The 16,544-nt window shown below is 40.1% G+C and overlaps 2 protein-coding genes and 1 long non-coding RNA gene across 10 annotated transcripts in view; 2 read left to right on the top strand and 1 right to left on the bottom strand.

Annotated features, from left to right (window-relative positions):
- The window catches only part of LOC133249993 (uncharacterized), a 350,474-nt gene that overhangs the window by 21,957 nt on the left and 311,973 nt on the right, over positions 1 to 16,544 (bottom strand). For 5 of the 7 annotated variants that reach the window (XR_009737194.1, XR_009737201.1, XR_009737197.1 and 2 more), the window contains one exon: positions 12,404 to 12,470. The exons of the other annotated variants lie outside the window; for them this stretch is intronic. This is a non-coding gene — a long non-coding RNA (uncharacterized LOC133249993). The remainder of the gene's footprint in view (positions 1 to 12,403; positions 12,471 to 16,544) is intronic. 7 annotated transcript variants of the gene reach the window in all.
- The window catches only part of MYOZ2 (myozenin 2), a 385,146-nt gene that overhangs the window by 80,705 nt on the left and 287,897 nt on the right, over positions 1 to 16,544 (top strand). The gene's annotated exons all lie outside the window — the stretch shown is intronic.
- The window catches only part of SYNPO2 (synaptopodin 2), a 204,923-nt gene that overhangs the window by 33,241 nt on the left and 155,138 nt on the right, over positions 1 to 16,544 (top strand). The gene's annotated exons all lie outside the window — the stretch shown is intronic.

The following is a 16,544-nucleotide window of genomic DNA, read 5'->3' as shown; positions in this document are numbered from 1 at the left end:
AAGTCTGTCACTGTTTCCCCAGCTATTTCCCATGAAGTGATGGGACTGGGTGCCATGATCTTCATTTTCTGAATGTTGAGCTTTAAGCCAACTTTTTCACTCTCCACTTTCACTTTCATCAAGAGGCTCTTTAGTTCCTCTTCACTTTCTGCCATAAGGGGGGTATCATCTGCATATCTGAGGTTATTGATATTTCTCCCGGCAATCTTGATTCCAGCTTGTGCTTCTTCCAGCCCAGCGTTTCTCATGATGTACTCTGCATAGAAGTTAAATAAGCAGGGTGACAATATACAGCCTTGACGTACTCCTTTTCCTATTTGGAACCAGTCTGTTGTTCCATGTCCAGTTCTAACTGTTGCTTCCTGACCTGCATATAGGTTTCTCAAGAGGCAGGTCAGGTGGTCTGGTATTCCCATCTCTTTCAGAATTTTCCAGTTTATTGTGATCCATACAGTCAAAGGCTTTGGCATAGTCAATAAAGCAGAAATAGATGTTTTTCTGGAACTCTCTTGCTTTTTCGATGATCCAGTGGATGTTGGCAATTTGATCCAGTACATTAACTCCTGGCATTTTCTGATTTCTGTTAGTTGTGAATTTAATTGCTGCTGTTATAACAGGATGGAGAGACATAGTATTGTCTTACATTTTAAACTCATGTCCTACAAGCATCACTTTATGTTAGGGACTTCAGACAGCTAAGAAGCTCAGGCTGTTAGGAAGAAATAAGATGGTTTTACTGGAAGTATCATCTACATACTTTCACTAGGTACTTTTGGACTGGCTGGCTTTATCTATGCATGCATTTTTTTATTATAGATATGTGCTACAGTACAAAGTAAGTCCTGTAAATAAAACAATACATCTCATGGATATATAATAAAGGAACTGCAATATTCAAGTTCCTTGCATATATTTGGGGGGAAAAAATCTCTGCCATACACACAACTTGGTGGCAACTTCAGATAGTTGGTGTTTTAGTCAAATTTCACACATAGTATTTAGTCCAAGAGCCCAAATATTGACCTTGAAGTTTGCTTCCTAGATCTAAATACAAAAAAAAGGTGGTTAACTGACCTGTGCCATCCCTCCTCGAATATAGATGCATACAGATGCTGGCTGCTGAGTATAGCTCAGGACATACCTAGAGCCTGCAGACCCATCAGGGGCACACGCTCTCACATCAGTATAGGCTTTGTGCTCCTCTATAACGAGGCTCCTTTCCTTAACTTCCTGAACCTCTGCTTATGAAAAGTTCCTAGCACGAGGAAAGGACAGATATCTCGATAGACTATACAAAACACACACAAAACAGACCATGAAACAAAAGTCACTGGAGTTCATGTGACCAGTTTTTCAAGAAAGTTTAAAGGGGACTGTTATTCTAAGTTTCAGTTAGTGCTGATCTCAGCTGCAATAATTTGCACTTCTATGTAATCTGTGTTTCAATACACATGTGGTTGACAGGAGCTGCCTAGATACATCAGGGTTTACATATCTGTCAGTAAATCAAAGCTTTAAATGTGAAGGGCAGTACCCAGGGGCTTTGTATGGGTGTGTAGCATCCTACAGTGGATTAAGGACCAACAGACCAATGCAGAATTACAGACATACCAAAAACAATCCCTCTGTCACGGGTATGCCCTAACTCTAGGATGGTAGAGGTCTGCAGGAAATCGTTGCCCATTTTTTATTTGCAGAGTATGGGGATCTAGAATCAGCAGAAGAAAGTCTCATGGCATGATTGCAGTGAGGAGTATAGAACTTTTTAATTTGGCATTGCCTTTTAGGTGTTATTATGCAGAATGGAACGAAGCCGCAAGCATTCTGAGTTAATTCATTATTAATAACCACATGGCTCTTGATACGGTAGAAGTACTTCCCCAGATGTGCGCCTAATGTATCGGCAACACAGAAGCCAACAGGGGATTCAGAGAAAAAGGCCAAGACCTTGCTCAGTGCTGGATGAGTTGTGCCTGCGGGCATTTCTTCTCCTGCCCCCGTGCATTCCTGCCCGCCTTCTTAGGCACTTGGCCGGGCCATCGTGCTGGTCCCGGTGTGTATGACAGAGCATTTCTGTGTGGGCATGGTGGAAGGCTGAGGGGTCTCCAAACAGATGCAGAGAGATTTCCTCTTATATCATGTCTTCTCTGGCCAGGTAAGTAAAGCTCAGTGATTAGGGAGTGACGGTCTTTCCCACTGGCATCTGCACTGTTCTAAGGGAGGTTTTCCTCTAGGCCCCTCTGCAGGCAGTGAGGCAGCTTCTCTCCAGGCTTGTTTCTGTCAGCCTCTCAGTTGCAAAAGCCCCAATATTGTGCACTGAAGTTAAATGGCCAACATACTACCAGGATTTGGAAAACTATTCTGCAAATCGCTATCCGAGGCACATAATACCTAGTACACAGTCTTTGTAGCTGTAGTGATCCAATAACTGATGTTTTTCTTGAAGTGAGAGTGATTGTCCTTTTCCTTTCATGGCATATGCTCCCACCTGCACTGTGAATTCCATCACAGGGTGAGATGTACCACTTTGTCAGAATTTCTGTTTACAGTCTAATTAATTTTGTGGAGGGCACCAAAGTTTCAAGAATGTGGTCATTTCAGTGCCATGGGAACTAAACAAATGTGATTTAGAGAAGCATCGGGATGGAAAATATTGCTGACATGGCAAGAGAACACAAGGAAATACTATCTCAGTACCTGGACTTGCTAGCATGTAAAGCCTCAGATACTGCTTACTACCCAGTCATATGCATCAGATACGAATTGCTGCCTAGACTCACCAGCCAGTAGTGTGCCAGCCTCAGATCACTTGATTGCTGGCCTTAAAAGCCCAGCCTACTGGGAAATAATGCATGGATTTTTTCCCAGCCCCCAAAGCCTGTTCCAGTTATTGCATTTTTTTTTCTTGGCTAGTCATAGTTATTGTCATTACTTAAATATCGGAAGCTCCACATTTAATACAGACCCCAGATATCAGGACTTACGATCTGTGTGTAAGGACACAAGCCTAAATATCTTGAACTCATTTGCTTTCTCAGAGCAACATTTATTATTACCTTTAGGCTTATTAAAGACTAATTCTAATAGAGTTCCTGAATATAGCTGTATTTAATTATTATTAACATCACTAGGTCAGTTTAATTTTGCCTCCAGTACATTTGGAGGAAGAGGAGGTGGGATCTATCTTAAAGATAGTAAGAGTTCCCCATGAACTTAGGGGTGCCAAGCATGATTGTTAACTCTTTGCCTGCTGGGTTCAGGCTACAATTATAGATACAGAGTTGGTATCCTGAAATCTCAGTGTGACAGTTTCCCAACCTTGATGTTTCAGAATTCCAAGACATTTTAAAAATGTCTAAAAAATTCCAATGTTTGGTTTTAATGAGGTATAGTTGATGTACGTTATTATATGAGCTTCAAGGGGTCAAAATAGTTTCACAATTTTTAAAGGTTATATTCCACTTGTAGTTATTATAAAATATAGGGTATGTTTCCTGTGTTGTGCTATATATCCTTGTGGCTTATTTATTTTATATATAGTAATTTGTCCCTCTTACTCCCCAACCCTTGTCTTGCTAGGAACTGGGAAAACAAGACCAATTAGACACAGACTCTGCTTCCAACTGGAGAAGGGAATGGCAGCCCACTCCAGTATTCTTGCCTGGAGAATCCCATGGACAGAGGAGCTTGGTGGGCTTTAGTCCATGGAGTCACACATGACTGAGTGACTAACACACTGCCTCCAAAATGTAGTCTTTTAGGGGAGACAGTAGTAGATTTTCTTGAGGCAGATGAGGAGAAATGCAAGTGAAGCAGGTGGAACAATATCTGAAATGGTGATGAGGCATGGCACAGTGGGTGTGTGAGGAACTACAAGCACCTCTGTGAGTGGAGAACAGAGCTGGGGATTACAGGACGTGAACTGGAGAGGTGGACAGGGGCCAGATTAGGGAGGCCTTTGTAAGCCTGGATGCAGATCTTGGGTTTTGTCCTGTCAGTGTGTAATAGTGAGCTATTCAAAGCATTCAGTTCAGTTCAGTCGCTCAGTCGTGTCCGACTCTGCGACCCCATGAATCGCAGCACGCTAGGCCTCCCTGTCCACCACCAACTCCCAGAGTTCACCCAGACTCATGTCCATTGAGTTGGTGATGCCATCCAGCCATCTCATCCTCTGTCGTCCCCTTCTCCTCCTGCCCCCAATCCCTCCCAGCATCAGAGTCTTTTCCAATGAGTCAACTCTTCGCATGAGGTGGCCAAAGTACTGGAGTTTCAGCTTTAGCATCAGTCCCTCCAGAACACCCAGGACTGATCTCCTTTAGGATGGACTGGTTGGATCTCCTTGCAGTCCAAGGGATTCTCAAGAGTCTGAGTGAGACTGAAATTTATTCACATAATTCTTGAGCCATCCAGGAGAGGAAAAAAAATCTTTTGCTTTTTTATACATGTCTGGAGCTGCTGGGAAGCTACTGCAAATGTAGAATACAGGGAGGAGGTGAACTGTAGCAGCTGCAGCAGGTTGAGGAGAACAGGATGTGGTTGAGGAATGTCTGGGTCATACAGTGGAAAGACTAGGATGATCCGTTGGAGGTAGGGGGAAAGAATAATAAGCATGACTAATGGATTGTTTCTTCTGCCTTGATTAAATGGTTCTGACACCTACTCAGAAGGGAACATAGCATCCCCTGAGTGGTGCAGTGCACACCTGTACAAAAACATATGGCAACCTGAGAGCCAGGCTGCAGACGAGGCTCTGAACTTTCTAGCAGTCAAAGCACGGAGAAAAACACAGTCAGTTACAAGAGGCACATTATTCAAAGATGTATTTAAGGGACTATATCTGATAGACAGAGTGAATGATGAACTATGGATGGAGGTTCGTGACATTGTACAGGAGACAGGGATCAAGACCATCCCTAAGAAAAAGAAATGCAAAAAAGCAAAATGGCTGTCTGAGGAGGCCTTACAAATAGCTGTGAAAAGAAGAGATGCTAAAGGCAAAGGAGAAAAGGAAAGATATAAGCATCTGAATGCAGAGTTCCAAAGAATAGCAAAGAGAGATAAGAAAGCCTTCCTCAGTGATCAATGCAAAGAAATAGAGGAAAACAATAGAATGGGAAAACCCAGAGATCTCTGCAAAAAAATTAGAGATACCAAGGGAACATTTCATGCAAAGATGGGCACAATAAAGGACATAAATGGTATGGACCTAACAGAAGCAGAAGATATTAAGAAAAGGTGGCAAGAATACACAGAATAACTGTACAAAAAAGATCTTCATGACCCAGATAATGATGATGGTGTGATCACTCACCTAGAGCCAGACATCCTGGAATGTGAAGCCAAGTGGGCCTTAGAAAGCATCACTATGAACAAAGCTAGTTGAGGTGATGAAATTCCAGTTGAGCTATTTCAAATCCTAAAAGATGATGCTTTGAAAGTGCTGCACTCAATATGCCAGCACATTTGGAAAACTCAGCAGTGGCCACAGGACCGAAAAATGTCAGTTTTCATTCCAATACCAAGAAAAGGCAATGCCAAAGAATGCTCAAACGACTGCACAATTGCACTCATCTCACATGCTAGTAAAGTAATGCTCAAAATTCTCCAAGCCAGGCTTCAGCAATATGCGAACCGTGAATTTCCAGATGTTCAAGCTGGTTTTAGCAAAAGCAGAAGAACCAGAGATCAAATTGCCAAAATCTACTGGATCATCGAAAAAGCAAGAGAGTTCCAGAAAAACATCTATTTCTGCTTTATTGACTATGCTAAAGCCTTTGACTGTATAGACCACAATAAACTGTGGAAAATTCTGAAAGAGATGGGAATACAGGACCAACCTGACCTGCCTCTTGAGAAACCTGTATGTGCAGGTCAGGAAGCAACAGAACCGGACATGGAACAACAGACTGGTTCCAAATAGGAAAAGGAGTATGTCAAGGCTGTTTATTGTCACCCTGCTTATTTAACTTATATGCAGAATACATCATGAGAAACGCTGGGCTGGAAGAAGCACAGCTGGAATCAAGATTGCCGGGAGAAATATCAATAACCTCAGATATGCAGATGACACCTCCCTTATGGCAGAAAGCAAAGAAGAACTAAAGAGCCTCTTGATGAAAGTGAAAGAGGAGAGTGAAAAAGTTGGCTTGAAGCTCAACATTCAGAAAATGAAGATCATGGCATTTGGTCCCATCACTTCATGGGAAATAGATGGGGAAACAGTGGAAACAGTGGCTGACTTTATTTTTCTGGGCTCCAAAATCACTTCAGATGGTGATTGCAGCCATGAAATAAAAAGACGCTTCTTCCTTGGAAGGGAAGTTATGAGCAACCTAGACAGCATATTAAAAAGCAGAGACATTACTTTGTCAACAAAAGTCTGTCTAGTCAAAGCTATGGTTTTTCCAGTAGTCATGTATGGATGTGAGAGTTGGACTATAAAGAAAGCTGAGGACCAAAGAATTGATGCTTTTGAACTGTGGTGTTGGAGGAGACTCTTGAGAGTCCCTTGGACTCCAAGGAGTTCCAACCAGTCCATCCTAAAGGAGATCAGTCCTGGGTGTTCATTGGAAGGACTGATGCTGAAGCTGAAACTCCAATACTTGGCCATCTGATGTGAAAAGCTAACTCATTTGAAAAGACCCTGATGCTGGGAAAGATTGAAGGTGGGAGGAGAAGGGGACAACAGAGGATGAGATGGCTGGATGGCATCACCGACTCGATGGACATGAGTTTGTGTGAACTCCAGGAGTTGTTGATGGACAGGGAGGCCTGGCATGCTGCAGTTCATGGGGTCGCAGAGTCAGACATGACTGAGTGACTGAACTAACTGAATAAGACAAAAACTCTAAGATGCTATAAGTTATAAACTGTAGTAAAGGTTGTGGTGGTGGTGGTTTAGTCGCTAAGTTGTGTCCAAATCTTGTGACCCCATGGATGGTAGCCTGCCAGGCTCCGCTGTCCATGGGATTCTCCAGGCAAGAATACTGAAGTGGGTTGCCATTTCCTTTTCCAGTAATAAAGGTAAATTATTACTATTATAGTCCAAATATGCCTTTCACTAGAGGAGCCACGGTGCTGTCTTCTAGCTCTCCTAAGTCTGCCAAAGCCCAGCAGCAGAGTCTGCTTCCCCACACATCTGTCCATAGTAGTAAGAATGCACTGCCCTCCCTGGGGCCCACTTAGCAGGCAGACACAGAAGCAGCAGGGACTCATCCTCTGTTAGCCACCACCTGACCAATCCCAGTCCATAGATTGACACCTCTTTCTTAGAGGAGTACTTAGGGAGACATCATCTCTATTTAATTCTCTTCCTGGAGTCTTCTCCTTCTTTCCCCTTCAGCAAAACATAAAACCTCCTCCAGTCCTGTGTCACCAGTTTGTCCAACATGCACAGCCTTGCCTGGACCCTAGCAGGTGCTGGGCGGAGGAGCAAGATGAGATTCCTGCCACAGATATTTTCTGCATTTAAACAAAATTCCAAGATTTGACATTATTTAGACCTTTACTCTTATTTTTCCAACTCATAGTGGCTGCTGATTCTCTTCAGTTTATACTAGAGCCAAGATATAAAATGTTGGAACCAGGAGAGATCCTAAAATTACCTTGGCCAATCTTGTCCTTTTTCAGATGAGGAAACTGAAGTGCAGAAAAGTAAAGCTATGCAACCAGGTGGTGTCTGAGAAGAGTCTAGACTCAAGTGCCCTGACTCTCAGACAGTATTTTTCCATCACCAAGCTGCTTCCCAGAACCTTCTTGAAATTGCACAATAGAGATAGAGGGGAGGGGAAGGGAGAGGGAGAGAGGGAAAGGAAGGGGGAAACAGAAAGTGTGTCATTGATTAGCATTCTGTACTAGAAAAGTAGATTTGTCCAAAAAAATATATCTTTTGCATTTTGGACATTCTAATAGTATAGCTGCAAGATAGTACTATTAATATATTATGTCTCTATGAATGTAGAGACTTGACTCTGCATTATGATACATACTGGTGGCCATGCTGACCTAGGGTTGCTTTTAATGATGTTATTCTAAGGTTTGTTTTTTTCTAAAAATGGTTGAAGAGTTACAGTCATGACAGAACTTTGGAAAATGATGGATGTTTAATGTTCCATGGATGACTGAGAATTTGCAAAGGCTTTTGCTCCAACAAGATATCTAGTACCTGCTGTTAGTTTTACATATATATTCTATGGATATAATTTGAGTTTTTGGAAAATTTAGTTTTGCTATCCATCTTGAAAAAAAAAGCATTCTGCTTAAATGTCTTGTGCTGGTATTATATAGAAATTGGTCATGAAACTCTATTGATCTAGAAATATTACTTTCCCCCCATTTCAAACTTCATAATGCTCTGTGTCAAAAATGTATATGGGCTGATTACAGAAAAGGAGAAACTATTGTTTTATTTAAAAAACATTTGTTCTTGGATCTCAACCTGAGAGAAGGAGGGTGTCTGCTGGGAGCTCAGGATCTGCAGAGGCTGGGCTGCCTGACTCCCATGACAGGAGATTTGCTAGGCAACCGGAGTGAGCTTTCAAACAAGCCTGGATATTCCTGCCTGGCCAGCCGCCATCTTCCCAGAAGACAAGTAGGCACAGTAAATTAGTAATTGCTGATGTGTTACCCTTTAAGAAGTGTTGATATTTTATGGCAAGAGGTTTGTTTGTTCAGAACTAATCAGTCCATGTAAGGCTTTATTTTCTAATTGGTCAGGATCAAAACCTATAAAAAGCCTTTGAAAAACAGTCATTGGTGATTATACTATAGGAAAAAAAAACACTTCTGACTTATGATGAAGTCAGAAGCGTTGACCTTTGCGAAAGCTTGCCAACCTACATATAAATTTGTGTGGGAAGAAATACATTTAAAATATGTCCTTCTAGAGTAAACTAAAAAAAGCTTCTCCAAGCAAGAAGAAAACAGATGGCATAGGTCTTATTAGGTCATAACTGATACTTTGAGACTTGAAAATCCAGACTAGTTCCAGACATCCAAATGTGTGCAGTGACATTTCTTTAGAAAGATTAGGCATTACTCAAAAAGTTTCAGGTTATCCCCACATAGATACAAAAGGGTGTTTTTTTTGTCTTTAACCTTTTTTAATTTGTTCCTTTATCTTATAAATGTCTGGCAAAGAGGATTAAGCCTATTAAAGTGAGCCAAGATGCTTAAACCTAATCACCCTGGGATACTGTGAGTCAAAGTCCGCTTATGTTGTATTTTTGTTTTTATATACTTATACATAAATACCTACATAGTATATTGTAAAGCAACTTTGAAAATCTTGGATAATGAGCTGTTTCTTGTTCATGAATTAAACATTGCACAGCAATGTGCTCGTCCTACACTGTACCTGCCTGACTATCACACTTCTAATGTTGTAATAAAAACACTCATTAAATTAACAGTTTTCCATAGAAGATAGTAAGCTCTGAGGAAGGAATCATGTCTATCTTATTCACTGTTTCTTTGCCAGCACTTAGGAAAGATCCTGGTCCCTGGCTATATAAAGAAAAAAAAAGTGAAAGGTAGGGATAAAGAGAAAGGAAAAAAGAAAGAGAGGAAGAATAGAAGGGATGAAAGAAAAGAGGGGAGGATGGAGCGGAAGAGAAAGGAGAGAGGAAAGGGAAAAGAAAGAGTGATCAGAAGCAAAAAATAAAGCCGGTTGAATACGTTCTGGAGTGTAATGCACAGCATGGTGACTATAGCTAACAATACTGTATCATGTATATGAAAGTGGCCACAAGAGTAAGATCTTAAAACTTCTAGCCACAAGAAAAATCAGTCTGTAACTTTGTGAGGTGATGAATATGAACTCAACTTATTGTGGTAATTGTTTCACAATATATACATGTATCAAATCATTGTGTTGTACACCTAAAACCAATACAATGCTATATGTCAATTATATCTCAAAAAAACTGGAGGAAAAAAAATAGATGCATATGGAAAAAAAAGTCAGTTGAATGCTATTTTTTATTTGTCATAAAAATATAAACTGGACAGCTTTTTGGGTCTTTCAAAAATCGAGATTAATGTTTTTGCTTGAGTAACTGAGTCATTTATATTTTTAAATTTATATCAACATAAAGAATTCAGACTGTCCTTTTAGAAAATCAAATGTATCTTAAAGCTTTAAAATCAAGAGGTTTCTTATCTCACTTTGGCTAATAATATAGTAAAAGAAATATATTTGGTTAATTTCCCCAGTAGAGGAGAGCTGGCTTTTATTTTTTATTTTTATTTTTTTAATTATTTTATTTTATTTTTTAACTTTACAATATTGTATTGGTTTTGCCGTATATCAACATGAATCTGCCACAGGTATACACATGTTCCCCATCCTGAACCCTCCTCCCTCCCTGTACCATACCTCTGGGTCGTCCCAGTGCACCAGCCCCAAGCATCCAGTATCGTGCATCAAACCTGGACTGGCGACTCGTTTCATATATGATATTATACATGTTTCAATGCCATTCTCCCAAATCATCCCACCCTCTCACTCTCCCACAGAGTCCATGACATGGAAGCAACCTAGATGTCCATCAGCAGATGAATGGATAAGAAAGCTGTGGTACATATACACAATGGAGTATTACTCAGCCATTAAAAAGAATACATTTGAATCAGTTCTAATGAGGTGGATGAAACTGGAGCCTATTATACAGAGTGAAGTAAGCCAGGAAAAAAACACCAATACAGTATACTAACGCATATATATGGAATTTAGAAAGATGGTAACAATAACCATGTATACGAGACAGCAAAAGAGACACTGATGTATAGAACAGTTTTTTGGCTTTTAATTTTTAATAGAACAATGCATACCTCATTTCTTCCTCTTGAATCCTACCTCTCACTTTAGATAAATGATTTTTTCAGATCCTCATTTTTTGTGTGTATGTGTATAGAATCCTTCAGTTATCTCCCAAGAGCCTACAAAATTGCAATAACTTAAATTAACTATGATGGAAACTTCCAAAAAAGTATACATGAGCTTTTTAAACAAAAATATATAGTGATTATCATAATGAATAGATTTATCTGGCTTAAGTCAGATTCCATTCATTAGAACCCCCCAGTTCATGATTTATCAATATGTATATTTTGTTTCTGATTTATTTTTTCTTCATCCTGCTCATAGAAGAAAAAAATCAAATGACTAAGAAAGTAAGTGGATGGTATTAATTCACTAAACAGAAATTACCTCTTCAGTGTTCTGTTGTTGGAATAGATATTTATGATGATAATCCTTTAGATTAACATTCATAATAATGACTCTGTAGGGCTGTAGCTAAGAATTTAGAGAACCAGTTATGTGTATAACATTTTATTAGGCATTCAGAGAGAATAAAGATGGGACATAAATGTGATAACAATAATTAAACATTTGTTAAGCATTTATCATGCGCTAGGTGTGATACTATTTTCTGCATCGTCTCATTTATTTCACAAAGAAGCCCTGTGAGGAAGATAATATGTTCCCCCCGCCCATTTTACCTATCTAGAAACTAATAGAGGAACCACGTAACTTGGAAAAGGTCACATAGGTGGGCTTTTAACATAAGTTTTATCTTGAGCTCTTCATCAATTGTACTAGTCGTCATATTTTAGTACCTTCTTGTCGTCCCCATTGTTCCCTTCCCACTTCTACTCTTAAACTGTTATGCACACTTCCATTAAAGCATTCCTGTATCGTACAGAATAATTCACAGATTAAAAAAAAGAAGTTTCCCTTTCTTACTGAAATACAAGCTCCTTGATGTCATGGTACAGCACCTTTTCGTGTTTGTGCCTGTCATCTAGTAGGAATTCAGCAAATATTTGCCAAATAAATGAGTGGTTATAGCTGGGTCTGTCACCTTTGTTAGATTATGACTACTTTGAGGATGAGGAATATCTGCCTTGTGAATTCTTTACCCATGATGATGACTCAAAGTAATATTTTCTAAGTTGGATTAAGAGTTAAAATGAGTGCTATATTCAATAAATATTTAATTGTTATACAGTTTATTACGTTATATCTATGAAGTCATGTTAACTAAGATATGAGAATACCATCACATCTTACACAGATGTTCAATTTATAGGGCCTTCCAATTTTAAAAGAACATTGTCGGATTATTACAGTAAATCTGAGAAATTAGGGATTCATAAGTAGGTACATTGGCTATTGAAAAGTTTGTGACTTGTCTGCATTTATAGAGCTTTCAGTAGCAGAGCTAGGATGAGAACATAGGCCTTCTGCTTACTAGTTTGGGTCCTTGCTATGGTATTAAACTATTACACAGCTGACATTTCAATTTATGAGAATTATCAGCTCCTTAGGTTGAAGGACTCTATAGGATTGTACATTAGGTCATTAGGTTACTCCTGTTTTTAATATTTGTTGAACACTTACAAAATAGTAGGCTCCTTTGGAAAAATTTTATGTATCAGTGCCATATTCCTAGGAAGCTTGACGCTCTCTGGAAGAAAGGAAAAAAAAGCAATCCTATATTGAAATGAATTGATATCACTTATTTTCTCTATAATCTAAACTGTAGGCAGAATTCAGCTCTGCTACACAGATCAGAAATAGCTGGGAGTGAGGCATAGCAAATTCTGAGAGCAAATCAGTAGGATGCCAGATTCTCAGAAACCAGCTCCACACCCAGTTCATTACTACCCACCTGTATACCATGGATCTCTTTCCATTTCTTTGGCTCATTGAATCAAGAGTTCTTTGCTTGGGATTGCCAAAAAATGTCTCAGACATTTATGGGATGTCTACACAAAAAAGGTCTTAATGACTTGGATAACACATGATGTGATCACTCACCTAGAGCCAGATATCCTAGAGTGTGAAGTCAAGTCGGCCTTAGGAAGCATTACTATGAACAAAGCTAGTGGAAGTGATGGAATTCCAGCTGAACTATTTCAAATCCTAAAAGATGATGCTGTTAAAGTGCTGTATTCAATATGTCAGGAAATTTGGAAAACTCAGCAATGGCTACAGGATTGGAAAAGGTCTGTTTTCATTCCAATCCCAAAAAAGGGCAATGCCAAAGAATGTTCAAAATACCTTACAATTGAGCTGATTTCACATGCTAGCAAGGTAATGCTCAAAATCCTCCAAGCTAGGCTTCAACAGTTCGTGAAAGGAGAAATTCCAGATGTACAACCTGGATTTTGAAAAGGCAGAGGAAGCAGAGATCAAGTTGCCAACATCCACTGGATCACAGAAAAAGCAAAGGAGTTCCAGAAAAACACCTACTTCTGCTTCACTGAGTATGCTGAAGCCTTTGACTGTGTGGATCACAACAAACTGTGGAAATTTCTTAAAGAGATGGGAATACCATACTACCTTATCTGTCTCCTGATAAACTTGTATGCAGGTCAAGAAGCAACAGTTAAAACTGGACATGGAACAACGGACTGATTCAAAATTGGGAAAAGAGTATTTCAAGACTGTATATTGTCTGCCTGCTTATTTAACTTATATGGAGAGCATCATGCAAAATACTGGGCTGGATGAAGCACATGCTGGAATCAAGATTTCTGGGAGAAATATTAACAACCTCAGATATATAGATGATACCATTCCAATGGCAGAAAGTGAAGAGGAACTAAAGAGCCTCTTGATGAAGATGAAAGAGGAGAGTGTAAAAGCTGGCTTAAAACTCAACATTCAAAAAACTAAGATCATGACATCTGGTCCCATCACTTCATGGCAAATCAGTTCAATTCAGTTCAGTCTCTCAGTTGTGTCCGACTCTTCACAACCCCAAGGACTGCAGCATGCCAGGCTTCCCTGTCCATCACTAACTCCCAGAGCTTGCTCAAACTCATGTCCATTGAGTCAGTGATGCCATCCAACCATCTCATCCTCTATCATCCCCTTCTCCCCCTGCCTTCAATCTTTCCCAGAATCAGGGTTTTTTCCAGTGAGTCAAGTCTTCACATCAGGGGGCCAAAGTAAATAGATGGCAAATAGATGGGGAAAATGTGGAAACAGTGACAGATTTTATTTTGGGGACTCCCCAATCACTGAGCATGGTGATTGCAGTTATGAAATTAAAAGACACTTGCTTCTTGGAAGAAAAGTTATGACAAACCTAGACAATGTATCAGAAAGCAGAGACATCATTTTGTTGACAAAGGTCTGTATAGTCAAAGCTATGGTTTTCCCAGTAGTCATATATGGATGTGAGTGTTGGACCATAAGAAGGCTGAGCACCAAAGAATTGATGCTTTTGAACTGTGGTGCTGGAGAAGACTGTTGAGAATCCCATGGACTGTATGGAGATCAAACCTGTCAATCCTAAAGGAAGTCAGTCCTGAATATTCATTGGAAGGACCGCTGTTGAAGCTGAAACTCCAATACTTTGACCACCTGATGTGAAGAGATAACTCACTGAAAAAGACCTTGATAGGAAAGATTGAGGGCAGGAGGAGAGGCGGGTAACAAAGGATGGGATGGTTGGATGGCATCACTGACTCAATGGACATGAATTTGAGCAAACTCTGGGAGACCAATGGAAGACAGAGGATCCTGTGTGCTGCAGTCCATGGGGTTGCAAAGGGTCAGACACGACTTAGTGACTGAAACAAAAACAACTGGCGTCAATAAGGGTCAATTTTATGCATAATTTAAAAATCAGCAAATATTTGTTTATCTCCTGGTTGAAAACTCTTTACTACAGCAGTCATTAATTTGAATTCTACAAATACAAGTTTGTTTTTTTCCCCTGAATTAAACACTTCTCAGCTCAAACTTGCAGCATGCTTTTAAACTCTGTTTCTTTTGCCCATTTTGGAAGGTGTCCATCCAGCACAGTGAAGCATAAGCAGTGTGCCAGCTGCTCTAAACCATTTGATTCTGGCTCTCCACAGCCTTGTAATCTCTTTCTTCAGCAGGTATTTTCGTTCTGACCAAAATGGTAAAACTTCCAAAAAGACTTCTAATAATAGCACTTTCAACTATTTATAAGAGTTTTCACTTCAAAGATCCCATGATGTTTGAAAATACATGAGAGTGTTTTCGTTGACCTACCTGTATTCTGAGATAGAGGCAGTGCTGACCTCACAAGGAAGAAGGCAGCACTTAGTGTGAGATTCAAAGGAATATTCTAGTTTAGGAAAAACAAGTGCTCTGAAAAGCTTCCTGTCCTGCCATCAGAAACAGAGCAGAGTTTTGAGCTTGTATCTAACTGGTTATTGTTAATAAAATAAAAAATGTTATCCTTTGAAAGCAAGCATCTTGAAGCAATTGATCAGTTGAAAAATTTAAACTTTAGCCAACAAATTGCCAGATTTCTGGTACTATTGATACTCAATTACTTTATCCTGGCTCGTGGATAAGATTTCCAAGAAATCTTCATGGAAACTGGGCACAGACCCTATTGAGGTTAAGTGCTTGCCATAAAATGGTGTTTCCTGTGTCAACATTAAGTTGCAACATGAGAGCACCTATATAAGAATTTCAGTTCAGTTTAGTCGCTCAGTCCTGTCTGACTCTTTGTGACCCCATGAATCGCAGCACACCAGGCCTCCCTGTCCCTCACCAACTCCCAGAGTTCACTCAGACTCACGTCCATTGAGTCAGTGATGCCATCCAGCCATCTCATTCTCTGTCGTTCCCTTCTCCTCCTGCCCCCAATCCCTCCCAGTATCAGAGTCTTTTCCAATGAGTCAGCTCTTCACATGAGGTGGCCAAAGTACTGGACTTTCGGCTTCAGCATCATTCCCTCCAAAGAAATCCCAGGGCTGATCTCCTTCAGAATGGACTGGTTGGATCTCCTTGCAGTCCAAGGGACTCTCAGGAGTCTTCTCCAACACCACAGTTCAAAAGCATCAATTCTTCGGCGCTCAGCTTTCTTCACAGTCCAACTCTGACATCCATACATGACCACAGGAAAAACCATAGCCTTGACTAGATGGACCTTTGTTGGCAAAGTAATATCTCTGCTGTTTAATATGCTGTCTAGATTGGTCATAACTTTCCTTCCAAGGAGTAAGTGTCTTTTAATTTCATGGCTACAGTCACCATCTGCAGTGATTTTGGAGCCCCCAAAAATAAAGTCTGATATGTTTCCACTGTTTCCCCATCTATTTCCCCGGAAGTGATGGGACCGGATGCCATGATCTTCGTTTTCTGAATGTTGAGCTTTAAGCCAACTTTTTCACTCTCCACTTTCACTTTCATCAAGAGGCTTTTTAGTTCCTCTTCACTTTCTGCTATAAGGGTGGTGTCATCTGCATGTCTGAGGTTATTGATATTTCTCCCAGCAGTCTTGATTCCAGCTTGTGTTTCTTCCAGTCCAGCGTTTCTTACGATGTACTCTGCATATAAGTTAAATAAGCAGGGTGACAATATACAGCCTTGACAATACACTCCTTTCACAATTTGGAACCAGTCTGTTGTTCCATGTCCAGTTCTAACTGTTGCTTCCTGACCTGCATACAGTTTCCTCAAGAAGCAGGTCAGGTGGTCTGGTATACCCATCTCTTTCAGAATTTTCCAAGTTTATTGTGATCCACACAGTCAAAGGCTTTGGCAT

The sequence above is a fragment of the Bos javanicus genome, chromosome 6, assembly GCF_032452875.1.
Source record: "Bos javanicus breed banteng chromosome 6, ARS-OSU_banteng_1.0, whole genome shotgun sequence".
NCBI classification, from domain to species: domain Eukaryota; kingdom Metazoa; phylum Chordata; class Mammalia; order Artiodactyla; family Bovidae; genus Bos; species Bos javanicus.
Note: the sequence above shows the minus strand (reverse complement) of the source record. Positions and strands in the feature narration are given on the sequence as shown.